This window comes from Coenobita brevimanus, chromosome 60 (assembly GCF_032717465.1).
Source record: "Coenobita brevimanus isolate Jiangsu-jjx chromosome 60, ASM3271746v2, whole genome shotgun sequence".
Classification (NCBI taxonomy): Eukaryota; Metazoa; Arthropoda; class Malacostraca; order Decapoda; family Coenobitidae; genus Coenobita; species Coenobita brevimanus.
Window position 1 is genome coordinate 11,347,547 of NC_137013.1, and position 23,026 is coordinate 11,370,572.

Below are 23,026 nucleotides of genomic sequence, written 5' to 3' on the forward strand. Positions count from 1 at the left end.
ACAGTTAGCTAGGGAGGAGCACAAACTCACGAGGGAAGATGAGGAAATGAAACTAGAAGAGGTTACTAAGCAAAAGACGCTTGATTTGAAAATAAGTGAGTGTAAGCGCAATAGCAGGATTTCTATTAGAGGGTTTCACAGTGCAGTTCCTTGCATGCCAGCATTCCGCACTGACTCTGACGAGTTCGATGCATACATTGAGCATTTGGAGCGGCATGCCACTCTCAGTCTATGGCCTGAAGAATGCTGGGCTGCTGCTTTAGGGAATTTGCTTACCGTCACCGCCCTCGATGGTTATGCATCAATGACTGCACAAGATGCAAGCGATTATGTTCTTCTGAAAAGCATGCTTTTACAGCATTTTGCTGTTACGAGTGAAGGCAATTGGAAGCAATTTCGTGAAGCACAGAAGCGACGCGATGAATCGTATTACCAGTTCGCAGCACGGCTGACTGGTTATGTTACGCGTAACATCAATTTGAGTGATAAGGCTAAGACCTTTGACACACTGCTAGATATGCTTGTACGCAAACACATATAGTATGTGAATCTTCTGATCATGCTCAGTCCACTTTTCTGCATGAGAGAAATCCTGCAGATGTTCAAGAGATGGTTACACTCGTGAAGCAATATCGTATTGCACATGGTTCTTTTGCTAAGGACCAAGGTAGTCATGTGCAAGGAAAGGATAAGATGCATCAAGATCAAAGTGAGAAAAGCCCTGGGTCGACACGCGACAAACGCCTATGTTATGCTTGCTGGAAGCCTGGACATTTTGTTTGGCAATGTCCTGAGCAAGAGGGGGGTCATTCTAAGGCCACAGACTGTATGGATAACCTTCTGTATGACTTAATCATTGGTAATGTAAGAGGTGCAGGAGAGCCTGGAGTTGTGCCGCTCTGCAGGATGGATGCATCGGACGTGGTGGACAAGACTGTCACAAGGAGGAGGATGTGCCTTTTCAAGCTGATCGTCCGGATGACATCGACGGGGAAACTGCAGGACTGAGGGGGCCCTCTACATCCTCAGCTGGAGAGCATCAGACACTTCAAGCCAATGATGAGACAGTCATCAGCATGGAGAGGGAACCAAGTGGAACGCCTGCAATGGAACCTGTTCAGCATGGAGCAAGTGTTGAGACGAGAGGAATGAGGAGGCATAAAGATCGACCTCTGAGACGATTAGGATCAGCAGATCAGCCAGAGACAGGAGCCACTTGAGAAGACATCATCGCTGCCCAACAAGCTGACTAGTCGTTGGAGAAACTGAGGGAGATTGCAGCAACAGATAATTTGAAAATTATAGGGAAAGAAAATGAAGTACAATTTTATTTTGTGAATACAAGTCACCTGTAATTAACCACGGGAAGACGATCAAACAGTTCGTGGTACGGAAGCCATCCCAGACCCAAGTCCTCCGCCTAGCTCATGATTCCGCCCTTGCAGGACATCTAAAGACCAGGAAGACAACTGATAGGATCCTAACACAGTTCTTTTGGCCAGGACTTCAAGATGACGTCAGAAGATCCTGCACCTCATGTGATGTCAGCATACCACGCCAAAAGGAAAGATTGGTAATGTACCGCTTGTTACACCCCCATTGATAGACATTTGTTCTAAATGAGTTGCTGTAGATTTGATAGGACCAATGCAGCCTGTTTCCAACTGAGGAAATCGATATATACTCACTATCGTAGATCTAGCTACATGATACCCCGAGGAAGTTGCCCTGCCACACACTGAAGCAGTGTGTAGCGGAGGCTATGGTTGAAGTATTTTCATGTTTAGGAGTACCTAATGAGATCCTATCAGATAAAGGAACGCAGTTTGTGTCAGGGATTATGAAGGAGGCTGCTCATTCACTTGGAGTTAGCCAGTTTCATACCACACCATACCACCCCATGGCAAATGGGGCATGTGAACGTTTCAATGGAACATTGAAGCAAATACATCGTAGGATGTGCCAAGAGCATCCCCAAGATTGGGACAGGTACTAACCAGCATTGCTTTTCTCATACCAAGAAGTACCCCACGAGAGTTTAGGGTATTCCCCCTTTAAGTTAATGTATGGTAGGATTGTTCGAGGGCCGATGATCATACCGAAGGAAATGTGGTCTGGTAATGTCCCTGAAAACGAAATCAAAACCACTTACCAGTATGTTATTGACTTACAGGAACGACTGACTTCAACATGTGAGATGGCGGGGAAGGAGCTGACGAAGGCCTCAACGAAGTACAAGCGACACTTTGACATCAGAGCAAAGGAGAGGAGATTTGAATGGGGGTATCGAATTCTTCTGCTACTACCCACTAGCACCAAGTTGATCATGCAGTGGAAAGGATCTTATGATGTGGTGAGAAGAGTCGTCTATAACGACTACAAGTTGATGGTGCATGGACATGAGAAGACGTACCACGCAAATTTCCTAAAGAGATACATCGAGAGTACAAGTGACGATGGAACCAATGTCAACTCTACATGGGTACAAGATAGTGCAATTCAGGTCGTGGTCGAAGACAAATTGGATGATGGATCGGCAGGAATCACATTTCCGTCGATAGAGCAGACTGAGGATGTCAACGATCTCAAGTATGGAGATGATTTGGACGACGATAAGTAGGTGCAAATTAAGACACTCATGACAGAGTTTGGAGATGTCCTCATTGATGTTCCAGGCCGGACGGACATCATTTCCCACACAATCAAGCTGACATCCAATGAGCACGTCTGTTCTCGTCCCTATCCTGTGCCCCAGTCACTACGAGAGACGATCAAGAATGAAGTGGAAACGATGATGAAGATGAGAATCGTCGAGAAGTCGACCTCGCCCTATGCATCACCAGTTGTCAGTGTGAAGAAAAGAGACAGTAAAAGCCAATTCTAGGTTGTAGAAGCAAAATTTTTCACTAAAGTTTACCTTCAAAGGGGTATTCGCAGATATTGGTCATCAAAGAAGACAGAGGGAAGACTGCATTCATGACCCTTGATGGCCAATACCAATTTAGAGTTTTTCCATTCGGCCTGGTTAATGCCCCAGCTCTCTTTACGAGAATGATGAGGAGCTTGCTACATGGACTTCCCCACGCTGTACACTATATAGATGACATTCTCATCTATAGTTCGTCGTGGGATGAACATGTTGACGAAGTTCGTCCTGTACTCACCAGGTTGCGCGAAGCCCATCTGACGGCTAGGCCAACCAAGTGTCACATCGCATGCAGTTCGGTTGAGTTTCTGGGCCACATCGTTTGGAAAGGTAAAGTCAAACTTCACCATAGAAGATCAACGAAGTGATGTCAGCATCGTGGCTGACAACGAAGAAGGAAGTACAATCATTCTTAGGGTTGGTAGGTTATTATCATAAATTCACACCCAGCAGGTCTACCATTGTAGCTCCACTGACTGACCCTTACGAAGAAGAATGCACCAGTGAAGGTTGTGTGGAATAATGATCATGAACATGCTTTCCAGACTCTTTGGAATAGACTAAGTAATTTTCCGATACTTAGGGTGCCTGACACGAGCAAGGAGTTCGTGTTACGAATGGATGCGTCCGATGTCGGCATCGGTGCTGTGCTGATGCAGGTGCATGAGGGAACCCTTTTCCCTCTCTGTTTCGCTAGTCGTAAATTGCACAGTCATGAACGCCTGTACCCTATAGTTGAATGTGAGTGTCTTGCGCTGTCCTGGGCTGTCAAGAAGTTCTCATACTTCTTACATGAGAGGAGGTTCACACTTCAAACAGACCATTTCCCACTAGCATATCTATCTCAGGCTAGGATGAAAAATCCAGAAGTGATGCGCTGGGCACTGGCATTGCAGTCGCACAATTATCATGTAGAGGTGATCAAAGGTTCGGACAATTTTGGAGCTGATTTTTTGAGTAGATGCCCTGAGCAATAAATTTTTGCTAAAAGTCTCACATGCATGCAATTTTTGTTAGGACATAGAGGCAAAGTCATCCCCTTTTCTTTCGTGTGTGTGTGTGATCTGGAAGAGAAACAATAAAATCAGAAATGTCATTTTGAGTGGGGGGTATATTGTCACGAAGTCAAATTTAATGACATTTCTACAGGTCAAGAGATGGCGCACTAGGTTTAGCTGCCGCACTAGTTTCCAATGCCTTTTCCATTGGCAGGCAAAGTAGCCACTCTTTATTTCTGCGAACGCAAGCAATCGTGCTATGGAATGTAGGCCCAGGGAATCATTTTCTGTTTATTTCTGATCGAGTTAACATCTTTTTGCAGTAGAGAATTCATCACAAGTGACGTCTGTGTTATGTGACGTCTGCACGGGATTCCTGCTTGAGAGAGGGTCATGCTGGATGTTGGATGACCGAGGGTCTGCTTGAAGAACAGTTGGCATCGTTGCGGTTGAAACACGACAGCCAGAAAGGGCGTGGTCAAGTCGGAAGTCTGGGACTCTGCAACGACAACATTACTTGGAACACTGATGCTTCGTGACGTCAGAAGCGACCTTTCTGCAAGAACATTGTCGTGGTGCCCAACAGATTAGGTTTTCTTGAATTTCCTTTATGATGAGTGTAGAAAATTTGAGATGACAATATTTTTTGGTCATGTACTTCTTACATGTTGCTTGTTTGGCTGTCTGATATACAGTATGTGGTAAAGCATAATCACAAGATACTATGTGCAGTAATTCAATACAGTATAGTATAATACATCTGTGTTCACATGTAATGACTGGATATCAAGGATAGGCCTCTCCTCATGCCATTTGTTTATTATGTCTGGTTAGTAGGAAACATATAATCATATAAAGGAAATCAGCAGAATTGTTTCACAAATTGATTGTTGCAAGGTTGATTATACTATCGAACAAATATCCAGTAATATCTTGGCGCTTGTATATTTACATTGTATGAGTAATATAAAGCAGAAGCCTTTGGTTTACTTTGTTAATCAACAAGAAAGCTGCCATACTTTCATACGTTGTCCGATTTTCAGTTCCTCTCCAGTGACAGTTACCAAGGTACTTTTCCTTTAGAGATACTTTCCGGCTCTCGCCACAATCTGGGCCATGACACTTGTCATACAGTTCCATTGTAATTACCGTTCATCATACGCTATGCCATTTGCAGACGTACGGTTTCTTTTCTGCTTTAAATATGCTGCAAACATATGCCCCAATACCGAACTAAAACACAACTCACAATCCATTATGCCTACACTGTATTACGGCCCTTCACACTACAATAAATTCACCACATCCACCACACCATAGCAACCCATTTAGTCCTTCAGCATAACCTCCCACAAAAGATCTCTGGGAGTGACCGGTTGTAGTGGCCACTATCCATCTGTCCTGGATTCCCGTCCAGATAAGCCTGCAGTTACAACACCAGCACCACCAGCAACAATAACAACAACAATGACAACTACAGGACAGACTATAAAAAACAGAGCAGTGCACTCCACAATTAATCTCTCTCTTTATCAAATAATTTTCTTTTCCTGTACATATAATGATAAATAAAAAGTACAATGACCAGTTCTTTACGGTTCACTGTAGGATTAGACTTGCACATTTAGGAGGCTTACAGCCAAGAAAACATCCCACGATGACTTAAGTTGGGCTGGGAAGGGGTGTGTAGGGAAATGGCAGGGTGCATGTGAAGGAGTAAGTGTCTTATGTTTGCGTGTATCAGGAGTCGGTAGTTTCTTCCCTCTTGTTTCGGTTCGCTCAGTCTATTTACGTCCATATACATTTGGCAGCAAAAGTTCTGTCGGCTGTCCTACAGTACTTCAGTCTCCAAGGGCAATGAAAACCAGTCTGGTGATTCTACAGCAACTGACACTGATTATTTAGCCATAGATCAGTGTCATCTGAGTCATATGTTTCAGATTCAAGACACAAATTTTCAAAGACTGTAGAAAGAAAAACAGTAGATACAGAACCTTAGTTGCCAAAAGCAGTGTACCTACTCTGTGCTAGGTGAACAGGGACATGAGAACTTGGTGAAAGTGCGTAAGGCTAAGTAGTGAGCAACCATTCATCATCTAATGCTTACATCTCGCAGTGCAATAAAATTTCCTCTTTAGCTCGTCATTCTCTAGCATACAACTAATTATTGCCGTCTGTTTTAGATCGATAAGTAATGAAGTAACACGGGGAGCGTAATTAAATTTACCCTGGACACGAGGGAGGTCCAGTACGAGCCATCTGTCACCACAAATACGGAGGAGCGCCTGCAGGACTGTGTGGCCAACATGGCGTCCAGTGCAGCATGAAACTCTGCCGCTGATTGGGTCAGGTCTGGAACAAGCATAGATTCGAAAACAAAATAAAATGGTATCTCGCATAGTTCATCTGATCTTTATCCTATAAGTGCAGTTAATGTTAATACTGTATTGTGTTAATCATTCAGTCTGTAAGGTGATGTCAATAATTTGGAGACTTGAATGATTAGTGATTAGATGTGTGGTCCATTTTTCGGGAGCTCTGAGAATTTTATAGCTTTTCACTTATTTTGCTCCTGTTTGTGGATCACTCTCATCGCGTGTATTTTATGGGAAAGTGGGTTAGCATGATGATTAAAATGACAACAAAAGAAAACTTCAACACAGCGCAAATCACTGTCAGTAATAATGAAGTACTATTTGAAAATATAAGAAAATCTGCTTATGTTTTTAGACTGTGGCAAAGTGATCCAAAATCCCCATTTTGACATTTTAATTAAAAACCTCCTTTAGCACGTTGCTAATTATCATTTGCAATTTATATTTAAGCTTATATGCTTACCAAATGGCTCATATTCTGCATTGACTTTGGCACAGAAATTTATAGCGCCCTAACTCCATTTCTCGTTGTCTCATGTACTAGACGATGTTATCTAACAAATATATTCATTTCTTACTTCACGGTGACACCACAGAAATGTATAAAAAAAGAATAATATTGTATCCAAATTTGTAAAAACTATTAATGGGGAGATACAACTGTTTCAGCCTGTGTTAGACCCTCTTGATGTGGGTATAATTCTTTTATTTCAGTACTTCAGGGCACCGAGAACTCAAGACAAGTTGCGAAAGTGCCTTTTTCATATAATATCGAATTTAGAATGTACTAAGTATAACTAAATCAAACAAACGTCATACCACAGCATCGGGGCAGGCGGGCGTGGACCGTGAGGCAGGACACAACCAGGCCCAACCACAGTCTTCCCACAGCACCTGCCATCACCACTAGACCACCACCAGCTCGGGATTGCCCACGGTACAACTGCAGCAGGAAATGTTTGTTAAGGTATACGTACCTACAATATACTCTTTTCGATTTTTCTGGGCCTAAAATTACCGTCTGTCAACCTTCGATAGTGAGTTAAAACAATAGATTAACACTAGCATGATGCTAATCACGAAGAAGTGCTGTGGGAAGAATGTAGAGCTGTAGTACTATCTTTTTTTGCTACTGAGCTATGAGAAATAAACTGCAACAGGACCAAAACCTGGCCCAGGTTAGAGTAAAAACAACATAGTTGTTGCAGGTGCTGTTAGGAAAAGGACAACAGAAGGCATTAACTAAACTACCAACAATTTCAGGCAGTGTCAGATTTGTGGTGGAGTCAGGGCGGGCGCAGTGGAAGTATGGGAAGCCAACGTTCTCTCGTTTTCGTTTTTTCGTTTTTAAAGGCTCCAACATGCTTGCATGTGTCGGCCTTGGTCACCTAATGGCGGCTCTCCATGCTGCACGATCCATTGCAGCCTCCCTGTTCAGTCCCTTAACCCTAAGGTCACACTTAATGACCTCGTCCCATGTCTTTCTCGGTCTATCCCTCATAACCCCACCCCCAATATTAACACTTCTCACCTTCCTCACCCAAGTATCATCCCCCATCCTCTCCACATGTCCAAACCACCTCAATCTACCTCTCCTCATCACAACACCAATACACTCCAGTCCCATCCTACCTCTCAACTCTTCCATTGTAAACCCAGCCCCTCCAGGCCTTGGACGCAGGGACGCACTGCACATCCACCTAATCATTGTCATTTCTGTACGTCTGAGCCGGCGAATGTCTTCCTCCTTCACTACCCAGGTCTCACTGCCATACAGCATTACACTCCTAACACACGCTGCATACAAAGACCCCTTAGCACGTAGGGAGAGCCCCCTCAATGTCAGGAGAGGCAAGAGCTCCCTGAACTTCTTCCAACCACTTCTCACCCTAGCCACAGAGCTAGCTCCAGCCCCACCTCCAGCACACAACATGTCTCCTAAATAACAAAACTCTTCCACACACTCAAGAGATTCTCTCTGATGCACATTATAATATTCCTTACAACCGTAGGTAAATGAAGTAAATAATGTGTGCCTAGTTGCATCTTGAAAGTAACAGCTGAGCCAGTACTTTGCACTTTGGCATATTTGCCATTCATCCCTTCATAGAGTACATGTTCCTTTTAGTCAAGGAACACAGTATCTAGAACTTGATTTCATTTCCTGGGAGAACTACTGTTGCACATTCATCCCGCAACTAGAAGAACCCGAGTTGAGTTTTCCCCCATTTCCATTTTAATATAGCAATATAAATAGGGACCTGGATGTAAAGTTGACTGCTGTGGGTCCTTGTCCTTTTCTAGGGGATGATTGAGACCCAGCAAAACCTTAAAGCTTTTATTGCTATGGACAGGCTACAATTTATTATTATATAGATTTTATCACCATCATGCACTGTTAGTAATGGGGATGTTAGGTTTGTGTCTCAAGATTTGGTTACTGTATCCACAAAATTTTACCCCTACATAAGGATGATATAGTATGTGACATACACGTATCTAGAAGGCACGTCTGAATGAATTACTGAGGGCTGTATGTAACCAAGCCATTTCAGAAAAGTCTCATTTTAGTAAATAAATTGTCTGAGGGCAAGTGTGAAATAAAGGATATGCGTTTAGAGTGAAATAATGGATACGCGTTTAGAATGAAGACATAGCAGTAGATGATCATCCTATGCCCCCGAAGGATATGGCATAATTGAAATTTTTCCATCCCTCCCAATGCAATATGCCATACCATTCACCTGAACTATTATAAAAAGTAATGTATTAAAGGTCAATATCGGTATCCTGTTCAGTTGTATCTATTATCAGTATCTTATGTTCTTACTTCATCGTTAATCAATCCAAAATACTACGGTTTAATTACAACTGGACTTCAAAATTTTTATGGGAGGACTCTGTAGTGTCGGTAATAACTACTGGAGTAATGTAAAAATCCAGGTCGCGGGATATATCATAAAAGGAGTCACTGTCCCATAATTCTGCTTAACGTTTGTTTGTCCTACGTGCCTCCCAGTTTCTTTGGATGTAACAATATTACAATCTAATGTGCTGAATGCTTTATATCGACTGCAATGATGAATGTTATGTTTCCTTTTGTTTAGTCTTCCTCCTCGTGGTCTGTTCAGGACGTGGCCCTCTTGTCTCCAGCGCTTAATCCACCTGCAGACGGTGGGGACACTGGTGTCCGTCTCCTGGGCTATCTCGCGGATCGACATGCCTCCCACCCACAGCCACACGAAGTTCACGCGCTCACTGAAGCTGGTGGACCGGGGGAACTGCATCCTAGCTCTGTGAATGGTTCTGTGGTCACTAGGACACATTTATAAACTATTTTTCTCAGCATCAATCTAATTCTATTCCTTCGGTTACTGTCGGTAATGGGTACGTGAGAAAGGGAAACAACAAAATTAGTTTAGAATGGTTACTATCAGACAGACAAGTGAAAGTGGACTGTCTCGCAATTCACATATCAGTCGAAATTCTGCTCTCCTCACCACATGCATTGTGAAATATTTACATAGCACATCGTTTAAGTTCAAAAATTGCATCTAACGAACGCTATATGCAGCATCGGGCAAAAACAGTGAGTGATTGCAACAAACTCCAAAATATAATGTTAAAGATCTTTTGAGGAGATTTTAGGCAGAAAAAAAAAAATCTAGAGCTCAACCCAGTGTGCCATCTAGCTGGGCTTTTACAACAATGGCAGTCACTTAGACGCAGATGAATGGAAAGTTCATACTGCAAACTGCAGTGATCAATGTCACGGCGAAGCTAGACAAAAACTACTCAGGCAAGTAGCGTTTTTATCTTTGGGGGCTGCTGTTATCCTGTTTGTGGTTTTGTCGGAGCCAAAGGGAGGCTGGAGACCTCTTTTATTATATATTTATTTTTATACATAATATATTACATATATAATACATATATTGTGTTATTTGCTATCTATACGATATATTATATGGTGTGTAAAAAATTACATACATAATATATATATATATATATATATATATATATATATATATATATATATATATATATATATATACATATATATATATATATATATATATATATATATATATATATATATATATATATATATATAAACTTAATATTGTTTAAATTATATGTAATGCTTCGTAAAATATACATATATTATATATACCTTATGTATTGTGTTATATAGACAGATTGATAGGCAGATAGATATAAATAAAGACAAATACATACATAATTTTATGATGTAACTCGTTTTGTGTGATATTTATAGCTAACAGTAAATCTACCTGTCTATCGAACTATAGCCAGGTGCGTTAATCCCGTTAGGGGTAGCCACAAACAAATCGCCTCCATGTCGCCCTGTCCCTTGCCATTTCGCTTCCCTCCCCGTAGCTCACACACCTGTCTCATATACCTCTCCACTCCATCCCTTCATCTCCTCCTCGGTCTCCTCCTCCCTCTTCCCCCTCTCCACTACGCTCACATACACTCTCCTCGTTAGTCTTTGATACTCCATCCTCTTCACATGGCCAAACCACCTCAATGTATATTTCTACACGCATTCTGTTACATCCACATTCTCACTACAACGCTTCTTCACTTCCTCATTTGTCAGTCTGTCTCTCACTCTAACTCCACATGCTCTTCTCACATAACTTCCATTCGTCAGAGTTGATATAATTCTATCATGCAGTGACTTTTTTTTACTTTCATGCCCACTTCCCTATATTTTATTACTGCTTTCAAAGAACCAGCAACCATTCATCCCTGCTGAACCTTTTCGGTGGGGGCGACCAACATCCATTCACTCAGTGTAGTGGTAATCTACTCCTGGGTGACTCCACATTGAGTGACAAGCCAAATGGTTTCCTGTATGCCAGGAAGACATTTAATACATTGGGTGGTAACCTTATAGCTAACCAATACGTGTTCCCTACATGTCAACAAGTGGGTTGACGGAGAGTTAATGCCCCTTCCCGGAAAACAACTAGCTAGGGAGACAAACAGTAAAATCAAAATGTTTTTATTCACAGGGCATTCTTACCCCATTGTGATCTAGCATCCACGAACGACTCGACTCTTCCCATCCATTCGTCTTTGCCCATTCTATCCAATCCTGAGTTACCTGAATAAACATATCTCACCCACTACACCAATATCGCAGGTCGGGGGGGGGGGAGACATGCCTTGATGTACACAATCTGCAGGGATATGAATGGCTCTCATCATTATTTTATTTCATAGCACCAGCTCTTCTCAGCTTAATCCACCCATTACTCTTGTGATACGGCAAATGTTTTTAAAATTACTGCCTTCACTATCATACTACAGTAGGCTACCCATATTCACAAGTTTCATTTTCCCCACTGTTCCTGCCACCCAGCAACTTCCCAGCTCAAATCCACTCGTCCTAATCATTTGCTGTGATGGGCTTCCTTGGGGTTCAAATTTCAATAACCATTATTAGAAGTCACGTAAAAGAACTAACCTGAATGACCTGAAAAGGAACGTAAAGACAGAATTATTTATATCCCTATAATCATTCCGTGTCAAAGGCAATCACCCTTCCTTTGTACTCTATCATTATTTCTCCCGCCTAACTCTCGGTCTTCTGTCACTCATCAATATATGATATACCATTATGATTATCTTGTTAGAACACCAACACATTCATACAACTCTCATTACGATGTGCAAATCGTCTATAATATAACAAGCCTGTTCCTCGTTCATATTAATGATCTCTTATCTGTCACCCACAATCCCATCCACTCATATGCAGATGACTCAACACTACATAGTTCATTTACACTCAGACACACATTTACAAAGTCCAATATCTCTACCTCTCAACTCAGCACAGCCATCTCCATAAATCAAGACCTATCTACGATCAGTGAATGGGGACAAAACAACCTTGTCTCATTTAATGCAGGTAAAACTATATAAAAGTATACAATTTACTAATAGACAGATATTGCCAGATTCGTATATTACCTTCAGTACTACTATTATTCCCATCTCCAAAAGTATTGGAATTCTCGGCGTCTCACTTACCAATGCCCTCACCTAACCTCTCATGTTAGATCACTTGCTTAAACCGCCTCAGAGAAACTTGAACTAATGTACAGAGTCCGTAATTTCTTCACTGACGAGCAGTTAGCTGTAATTTATAAGAGTCATGTGCGCTCTCAGCTTGTGTATTGCTCACCCTTGTAGAATGGATGTGGAGGGGTTGCATTAAAACAATTAGATAAAATTCAGAACAAAGCTGTTAGAATTATTAACAACCCTGCCATTACAAATAAACTACCTCCCCTACAAGTAAGAAGTTATGTTGCCTCCTTTGCATTATTTTACAGATATTTTTATGGCAAATGCTCAGACGAAGTGGCGTCCATGGTGCCACCTCTCCATGCCTTCCCTCGTGCTACACGGGCATCTGGCAGCACTCATGACAGGAATGTCACTCGGCCATACTGCAGAACTTCTGCCTATCAGAATTCTTTCATTCCCAGTACTGCATCTCTTTGGAACTCGTTTCCCCAGAATTGTTTCCCTCCAGACTTCAACCTACAGCTGTTCAAGTTTAACTGTTACTGACATTTTATGAACAGAGGACACCAGTATTTTGGTGTATGGATTTTTTTTTATTCATTAGTTTTTCCTTCCTCTGTTCTGTTATTTAAAAAAAAAATGTACGTTTGTTATCGGAGACAGTATAGTAATTGCAACCCCAGGCTTATCTGGACATGAACTCATTGGACTGCAGGCTGTAGTTACCCTCTTCCTGCAGCCTACCATCCCCTTTTGGAGATAGGGAGGGAGCTGAAGGATATCTGTATAAATAGGTCACTCCACCATCCAGCTAGTTTGGTGCCACCAGATGAATGCTCCCCTCTCCATAATACAAGCATACTGCTCTCATTTCAGATACGTAAGTAGTCAGTGATGTACCACTTGGCGTTTTCTATTGAAACCAGAATACACTGATACATCTCTCGTTACATCGTTCGTTTGAAGATTTCCTCCACCTATAATGGAGGCCGGGCCATACATTAACCCGGTCTCTCGTTACAAAATATAAATGACTGTGTTCATTTTTATCTGCACACTTATTTCCGTTACCCAGGTTAACATATTAGATCTCACTGATATTCTTAAACATTTAGAATGTATAGATATGTTCAAGTTCTTTCATTGTGGTTAGTTTTTATCCATAAATATCATTTAAACTGCTTATGTTTACTAAATTGTCAAAATATTACCAAATATATTTGTGCAGTTTATCGTTCCCCCAAAGCTTCTTCGGAACCCAGTGTATTTGATTCCATATCCACTCAGTTGAGTAACCTTAACCTTGCCCTTTGCACCGAAATTATCATTTTGGGTCATTTTAACATACATAATGTTGAATGGTTATTGCATTCTGCCCGGACTGACGACGCTGGTCTACAGTGCGAGCTGTTTGCGGAAACGTTTAATCTCACCCAGTTGGTAAAGCAACCAACCAGAATACATGATAATCCTGACCATAATGCCCGTCTCTTGGATTTATTCTTGACAAATAATCCAGATCACTACAAGATAGAGGTACTGTCACCACTTGGATCCTCTGACCACAATCTCATCAAAGCCTCATTAGTTAACCCTCCCACACCTCTCTGTTCTGAACCTGTCAGGGTGACCCGATGGCACTTTGATAGGGCAGACTGGGATGGATTTAGAAATTATCTTGCTGACATTCCATGGCAGTCTTTCTTCTCTAGTGATCCCAATTCTACCCAGTCCCACATTTGTGACTTAATACTAGCTGGTATGGATTTATTCATACCAAGTCAACAGTTCACTAAAACATCGAACTCTCCAAAATGGTTTGATGGCAACTGTGCCAGAACAACAGCCCAAAAGATATTAGCATATAACTCTTACTTAAAATCAAAAACATCTGAATCACCTCCCAATTTAAAATTGCTAGAAATCATGCAAAAGCTGTATTAAATCTATCTAAATCAAACTTTCATCAAAAGCAAGCATCAAAACTACTTAACAACCCTAATGACAATAAAATATTCTGGTCAACTCTTAATTCTTTCAATAATAACTTTAACAAGTCATCTTCCATTCCCTCACTAAAATTTTCAAATGGCAACATTACAAATGACTTGCGTGGAAAAGCAGATAGCTTTGCCAGTACCTTTGCCAGAAACTCTACCATAGACAATACCAGCCAGAATGTCCCAGTACTGGAACTTGATCCTCCCGAAATTGCCCCACTTAAAATACAGACAAGATACGTAATATCCATCCTAGACAATTTACCTACCAACAAAGCTGCAGGCCCAGATGGAATTCCGCCAATTGTTTTGAAAAAGTGTTCCCCTGAACTTGCCTCTCTCCTAGCTAAATTATTCAGACTATGCATGCGTACTTCTTTATTCCCAAATTCATGGAAAGAAGCCAATATCCACCCAATTCTGATGAATGGAAGTTCGTCTGACCCCTCCAATTACAGACCAATAGCTGTCACATCTTCTCTTGGTAAGGTATTTGAAACTTTAATTAATAAGAAAATTGTTAAACATCTTCAATTCAACAACTTAATTAGTGATAGACAACATGGTTTTCGCCACGAAAGATCCATCATTGACATACTCATTGTCTTAACTCATACCATCCATCAATCAATTGATCTTTTTGGAGAAACTCATGCAGTAGCTCTTGATATCTCAAAAGCTTTCGACAGCGTACGGCACGTTCCCTGCTGTCCAAACTCCCTTGCTATGGACTAACGTCTATTGTTCCTTTGATTTCATATCTTAATGACAGGAAAATAAGAGTAAAAGTAGACGATGTATATTCCAATTTCCACTTAATCAACGCCGGCGTGCCGCAGGGATCAGTTCTGGTGCCAACCCTATTTCTGGTTCATATTAATGATCTATTATCTGTCACCCACAATCCCATTCACTCATATGCAGATGACTCAACACCACATAGTTCATTCACACTCAGACACCCATTTACAAAGTCTAATATCTCTTCTTCTCAACTCAGTACAGCCGTCTCCATAAATCATGATCTATCTGCGATCGCTGAATGGGGAGAAAACAACCTTGTTTCTTTTAATGCTAGTAAAACTAAATATATACAGTTTACTGATAGACAGATATTGCCAGATTCGTACATTACCTTCAGTGCTACTAATATTCCCATCTCCAAAAGTATTTAAATTCTTGGCATCTCACATAACAGTGCCCTCAGCTGGACCTCTCATGTCAAATCACTTGCTAAAACCACCTCAAAGAAACTTGGATTATTGTACAGAGTCCGTAACTTCTTCGCTGATGAGCAGTTAGCTATAATTTACATGAGTCATGTGCGCTCTCAGCTTTAATATTGCTCACCCTTGCGGAATGGTTCTGGAGGGGTTGCATTGAAACAACTAGACAAAATTCAGAACAAAACTGTTAGAATCATTAACAACCCTGTCATTACATATAAACTACCTCCCCTGCATGTAATAAGGAATGTTGCCTCCCTTGCATTATTTTACAGATATTTTTTGGGCAAATGCTCAGACGAAGTTGCGTCCATGGTGCCACCTCTCCATGCCTTCCCTTGTGCTACACGGGCATCTGGTAGCGCTCATGACTGGAATGTCACTCAGCCATAATGCAGAACTTCTGCCTATCAGAATTCTTTCATTCCCAGAACTGCATCTCTCTGGAATTCGCTTCCTCAGAGTTCTGTCCCTCCAAATTTCACCCCACAGCTGTTGAAGTCTAACTGTTACAGATATTTTATGAACAGAGGACGCCAGTAATCTGGTGTATGGATTTTTTTTTTTTTTTACTCATTTGTTTTTCCTTACTCCGTTCTGTTATTAAAAAAAAAAAAAAGTTAGTCTGACGCCAATGGAAATTGCAAAATTCTTTCATATCCATCCGTTTTTCATATACAAAAATAAAATATTCTTCCTTCACTTTAATATTTCTAGAAATAGTTATTAACTTTATTTCCAATATGCACTATTTATTGGCTACGTGTTTTAGCTTGTTGTTCGGCAGCATATGACCCTGGCAGTTGCGCCGCCAGTTTCTAATACAATCGATCAATCAATCAATCATTCACTTTAATTTTGGTCTTTCGTATATACTAGTAAGTTCCTTTTACCATATTCGTAATAATAATTTCTTTATTTTCCAGCAACATTACATTAACTATAAACGAATGAATAGTCATTGTCTACGTAACTGAAGACTAGAGAACCATATTTTTCCACAGTGTTCCTGGCTTCATCATTCTTCAAGCCAGATTTTAGCACTGGACTGACATACGCTGATTTCATTCAAACAATAGGCATACGTTAATACATGAATGCTTTTGATTAAACTGCACGAACCCAATTTAATTATTTTACTTTTCATTACACGTAGCTCGTCCCTACAAATGGTTGAATGTAAAATACAACTTGGTAAATGCCCCAGACGAGTACTTGATATTTCTGTGACAATCGTTGCACTCTGTGGACACAACAAACGATATTAGCACATCAGCAATAGTGCAGCAACTCAAACAGCTTTGTAATTACGGGGTGACAGTACCTCACAACAAAGTGTGCAGTAACATGGTGTCACATGACTGACAACAAAGTGTTTTGTAAAACGATGCCACATGACTGACATCAAAGTGTGTAGTAACACGGTGCCACGTGACTGAAAACAAAGTGTGCAGTAACACGGTGCCACATGACTGACAACAAAGTGTGTAGTCACACGGTGCCACATGACTGACAACAAAGTGTGCAGTAACACGGTGCCACATGACTGACAACAAAGTGTGCAGTAACACGGTGCCACATGACTGACAACAAAGTGTGCAGTAACACGGTGCCACATGACTGACAACAAAGTGTGCAGTAACACGGTGCCACATGACTGACAACAAAGTGTGCAGTAACACGGTGCCACATGACTGACAACAAAGTGTGCAGTAACACGGTGCCACATGACTGACAACAAAGTGTGTAGTAACACAGTGCCACATGACTGACAACAAAGTGTGCAGTAACACGGTGCCACATGACTGACAACAAAGTGTGCAGTAACACGGTGCCACATGACTGACAACAAAGTGTGTAGTAACACGGTGCCACATGACTGACAACAAAGTGTGCAGTAACACGGTGCCACATGACTGACAACAAAGTGTGCAGTAACACGGTGCCACATGACTGACAACAAAGTGTGCAGTAACGCGGTGCCACATGACTGACAACAAAGTGTACAGTAACACGGTGCCACATGACTCACAGTGAAGGTGCGGGGGCCGGTAAGGCCGGAGCAGGACTCAGCTGGAGCGGCAGCTGAGCACTGATTGCTGACCCGCCTCCCGCCGCCCTTATGTAAGCACTCCCAGCCAGCGAACGCCAGCCAGTGATCACCTCCTCTCTCACCACACCAGCCAGTGAACACCTCCCCTCTCACCGCACCAGCCAATGAACACCTTCCCTCTCACTGCACCAGCCAGTGATCGCCTACACTTTCACTAAGCGTTATTTTGCTGATTTAATGGGGGAAAAAAGACTCGAAAATTTTACCGTCAATAAATCGGTTCCTTTCCCTCGGTCTCCGTATTTTCTTTTTTCTGTAAACACACACACACACACACACACACACACACACACACACACACACACACACACACACACACACACACACATCGGCACATCTTAGAACATTTTCACACTTTCAGTTATATATTTACAGTAATCTCTCAGCCTCCCATATATTTCCCCACAAACCTTAGGTCACTCACTTTGTCCCGCATGCTCACACGATCATTCACTCTCACTTTTCTGAGTCTCATTAATTCATATTCTCATAGTCTCCCTATTTTTTCCCTAAAGCCATACACTCATATTATGATATCACACTCTCTCTCAGTTTTACTAAATCGTTCTGTTTTTTACTATCGTTCTTACACAGTCACATACTCGTATACTCAGCCACATACTGGTTCTCTCTCACTTAGTTCCTCATACTTGTTTAAATTTCACACTCAGTTACACACACTTTAACATACTTCCCAACTCATCACTCACACTCAGTCACATATGCTTTCATTTCCCTCACACTCATTTCACTCTCTCACTCAGGCACATACACTCTCACTTAGTCTCTCACTCAGTCACATACACTCACTTAGTCCACACTCTTTTCACACTCATTCTGACACACACTTTCACTTAGTCCCTCACACTTAGCTCATTCTTACATTGTCACACACTCTCGTTTAGTCCTTCACACTTATTTCACTCTCGCATTAAGTCAGCTACACTTCCAAATAGTCCCTTACATTTATTTCACTTACACTAAATCACATACTTTCACTAAGTCCACACTCATTTCACCCTCACTCTGTCACATACACTTTCACTTAGTCGGACACATTTCTTTTTCACACTCAGTCACATACACTCTTGGTCCCTCACACTTATTTCACTCTCACACAGAGTAACATACACACCCTATACTCATTTTACTCTCACAGTCACATACACTCCTCACACTCCTTTCCTTCTCACAGTTGCTCATTCACAGTTATTGTTATACGGAACACCGTGTACACTAAGGCAAAAACACAGATTTACGAATTTGTAGAGCCAACGGTGCAGCCAGGCAGCCCTTAATCCAGTAAGAAATAAGAGAGAACCACATTAATACACAAGTAGGCATAGAAACATTTGGAATTAAGCCTTTGTCCCACTGTCAGGAACTTTCCCACGACACGCCACGATCTTCATGTCTTCGTGTGTCGCCGAATGTCATCATGAGTTTCATGGCGTGACTTAGCGATGACGTAGCGCTGACGTGGAGAACTTGGTCATTTTTCGCGATTCTTGGCGCGCTGCAACAATTTTTGGAATGTTCAAAAATTTTCGGCGTGGGCGCCGACAAGGAGGAGAACGTGACATGTCGTGACGATAACGTTATTTGTCTTAGCTGTGACTTAGCGCGTCTTAGCTTGTCGTAGGTTGTCGTAGCTTGTCGTTACGTGTGACGACGTGTCGTAGCAATAACTTGGAGATCGGATCCCAAAGACCTGCTATGACAGGCGAAGTTATACCTACGACAGGCAAAGATATACCTAAGGTACGCTACGACAACTTACGACACGCTACGTGGCGATGTCTTGGCGTGACGTGCAGTCAAAGTGACCGTTATTTTTTACTGAGGGATGAGCGTAGTGTGTCGTCAGGATAACGTAACACTTCCGTAGGGTGTCGTGGGATGTCGTAGCAATGTCTTTGTGCGTCATAGTGCTAACGTAACTGTGTCGCGAAATGGCCGTTTAGGCCTACCGTTTGAGGTATGATCGTGGCATTTCACCAAGATCATACCTCAAGGGTAAGATCGTGGTGATCGGGGCCGTTCTCGAAGATGAACTTGAATATGGGACACGGACCTTAGTCTCTTGGTAAGAACTTGGGCTGGTATTCCCATCGGTTAAGGAAACTCCCCAGCACCTCTTCTTTAGCGATTTATTTTGAGATATGGCTGGTTATTTATGCAAAGTATGGCTATACTGGAAGGGTTTATGTAACGCAGAAGGCGTAATAAACAAAACAAATCAATTAGGAAAAGGTGTTAGGGAGCTTCCTCACCCGACGAGAATATGGACCATGGACCTTGAACTTATATCAGCCCAGGAAGACAGGTTAAAAAGAATATAATGCATGGACTTCCTAGCTATGTATGCACTCACGATCTTAGCAGTCAACAGTGGTAACTTAATATAAAGGAATATTTGGTATTATCCTGACTGGATTTTTTCACACCCGGTTGAAGATGAATAATTATATGATGGTTTAATTCTGTAACTGAGCACCTTTAATTTTTTGTATAATTAATTAGACATGTTATCAAGTGAAGGGTATGCATATTTCAAAATCATGTAGCTAGTAGAGCTGTAGGATAAATTTTTTCCCTTAATGTATTAGTCCTACTTTTGAACATAGATTTGTTAGCCCATTCCCTGAGGCCCAGAAACCCTCCTTCGTGCCACATACCTCCATGTCACCACTAATGCCCACGTGACATGTTAATTTCAGGCAAGGGCTGTCTCATTTAGCTCTGGTGTGGTGATATGAGCGTCTGTGAGTTTATGGAGGGTCAATGAAGTCTATTTTAAAGAAGAAATAATTGCATTGTTCCTTGCCCCTTCCTGGTATCAAACTCTCATCTATTCACACAATTCATCTCTTCTCCATCCACCTCCAGGCAACCTCTAAATAATTTTTAGGTCAGCATCCAAAAGGTAGATATATTCGCAATATGCTGGCACTAGTAGAAGTCTGGCTCATCATCAGACAGATCCTTTAAATTCACTTAATTACATGTTCGTATTATCATGCAAGATAGTTTGTGAGTTGGTGTCATCCTAGCTAATATATTTTGTATGTAAGAGCGGGTCTCCATGCGTCAAAGTGCGAGTGATTTTCAGCTAATATTCTTTTTCTTTATATGAAATGAAACTCTCGAAGCATATTCGGCATAATTTATTTTGTTCCTCGTTGGCCACAGTTTTGACCTTGATATCGCTGCAATTGATATATTTAATAAGGTAACTGCAAACACACACCCCTCACGGGATTATGGTGTTTGGCAATACCTGTAGATAGACACTCTCTTCTTAACGGATAATTCACCGTGATGTTCATTCAGCGTATCACTGACACTATACTGGACACAATCTTCTCCAAAAGCAGTACAAGGAAGCCTACTGCACAACCAATACCAAGCACCACAAACATTCCCTGAAATGGAAAAAAAAAAAAAAAAAGCCTTATTAATGAAGATTTTAGAGTTCTCTCTCTCTCTCTCTCTCTCTCTCTCTCTCTCTCTCTCTCTCTCTCTCTCTCTCTCTCTCTCTCAGTGTGTGTCTGTCTGCACACACTTAATTACCCAGAGGTTGGGGAGTTAGAGGACGGTAATAACCATGGGTGGATTGACACAGGCGGTGGTGTTGGCCAGGGAGTGCTTCATCTACTTCTCATGTAAAGCCGATTCCACAATTGCAAAGGCACTAGGAAGAACAGAAACAGTCTCATTTCCAGATTGTATGTCCTTGTACTTACTCTGTTATATTGTTTTGTCAGATACCAGTTGGCCCAGAAATATCACTCTAGATACCCACCTGCCGATATCTTATGTGTTCAGGGGATGGCTCAATGTGCTGGTATGGGCGTGGATGTGGCTCTGGGAGTAGGGATTAAGTAAATAATTCAGGACTGACATTGAAAACGCTGACTGAGCCGTTCCCGAAACACATGGGAGCTCATGCGGTAGAGTGGAAGAGGAGTGCTATTAATGGGTCACATTGTATGGTCTTCCAAATATAAATAGTCTAATCTAACTGCCCTGCCATTTCCTACAGACCCTAATCCTGCATGTCCGAAAAAATTGGTAAATGTTTGATCTATAACAGCGTTAGCAGTAATCGTCAAGATCAAACAAAATAAATTTATATACGTATTATAAAAATAGACACACCATTACTCGCAGTTAATTTATTACCCTCCAATAGATTTTATTTTACATTCTTGAGTTTATGTAACATATGAAGCGTAATAAGATTAATTTTGGCCATGGTAGTCGCGTAGTTCACTGAACTGATAAATTTTCATTGCATCTCGCTTCCATGTACTGGTATATTATTAATGATGGTAATTAATTTTGAGTTATTCTCATTCTGTTTACGAATCGAGTGAAAACTATGACATTGTAACTTCATACATTTACATCTTATTACATTTTATGTGTAACAGAAGCCTTGATATATACAAAATATTGCTGTGATATTCTGTTTAACTAATGTGATCGATAAGAAGTACAAACATATGAAGCTTTATGTAAACATTATCGAGAAGAGGATGGAGGAGGGTGTGTCCTCCATCCAATAACCAGTCCCTGGCCAGTGGCAAAGAGTTGGTGTCTAACGACCCTGGACTGAACTTTTATCATACCGTTGTTCCATAAGCCATGCATGTGTTTATGTAATATTTCTGTCCTACATAATCCTCATTCATGATTTCTCAAAGTTTTTTCTCTTGCCCTTTCCTCCGTGGACACCGTACAGCCACCGAGGTTGTGTGTGTGTGTGTGTGTGTGTGTGTGTGTGTGTGTGTGTGTGTGTGTGTCACTGATTTAGAGTATGTTATTAAGTTTAATTCTTTTTCGTTTGTATTTTCCGTCTTGAATTTTCGATATTTCCGCCCCACTTACCCCCTGTCCAAAGCAGGAAAAATTGGACTGTTCTTCTGAGCCAAAAATATCGGAGGCAGCGGTAGGTAAGTGGTCCTGCTCATGTAGAAATCACACTGACCTGTCCAAAATAAGTAACGTAAAGTTTCAACTGAGTTACCAGATTAAATACAAATTACCTTTTCTCCAGTTAAATAAGCTATAATCTACCAAACTATTCATTAATATATCAAAGAGTATTATTTTTTCCCTTACTACAGAGCTTCCTTACTGTAATTCATGCGGAGCGATTATGAATAGACCAGAACCTGAATGAGAAAAGTCTGCACCCATGAAATTCCAGAAGTTAATATCGACATCAAACACCACATGAGTGTGATGTCTTGCCAGCCTATCAATGTCTGCCAGGAAAGTGCTCTACGAGGTGATGGTCATTCGCTCTGTCAAAGAGGT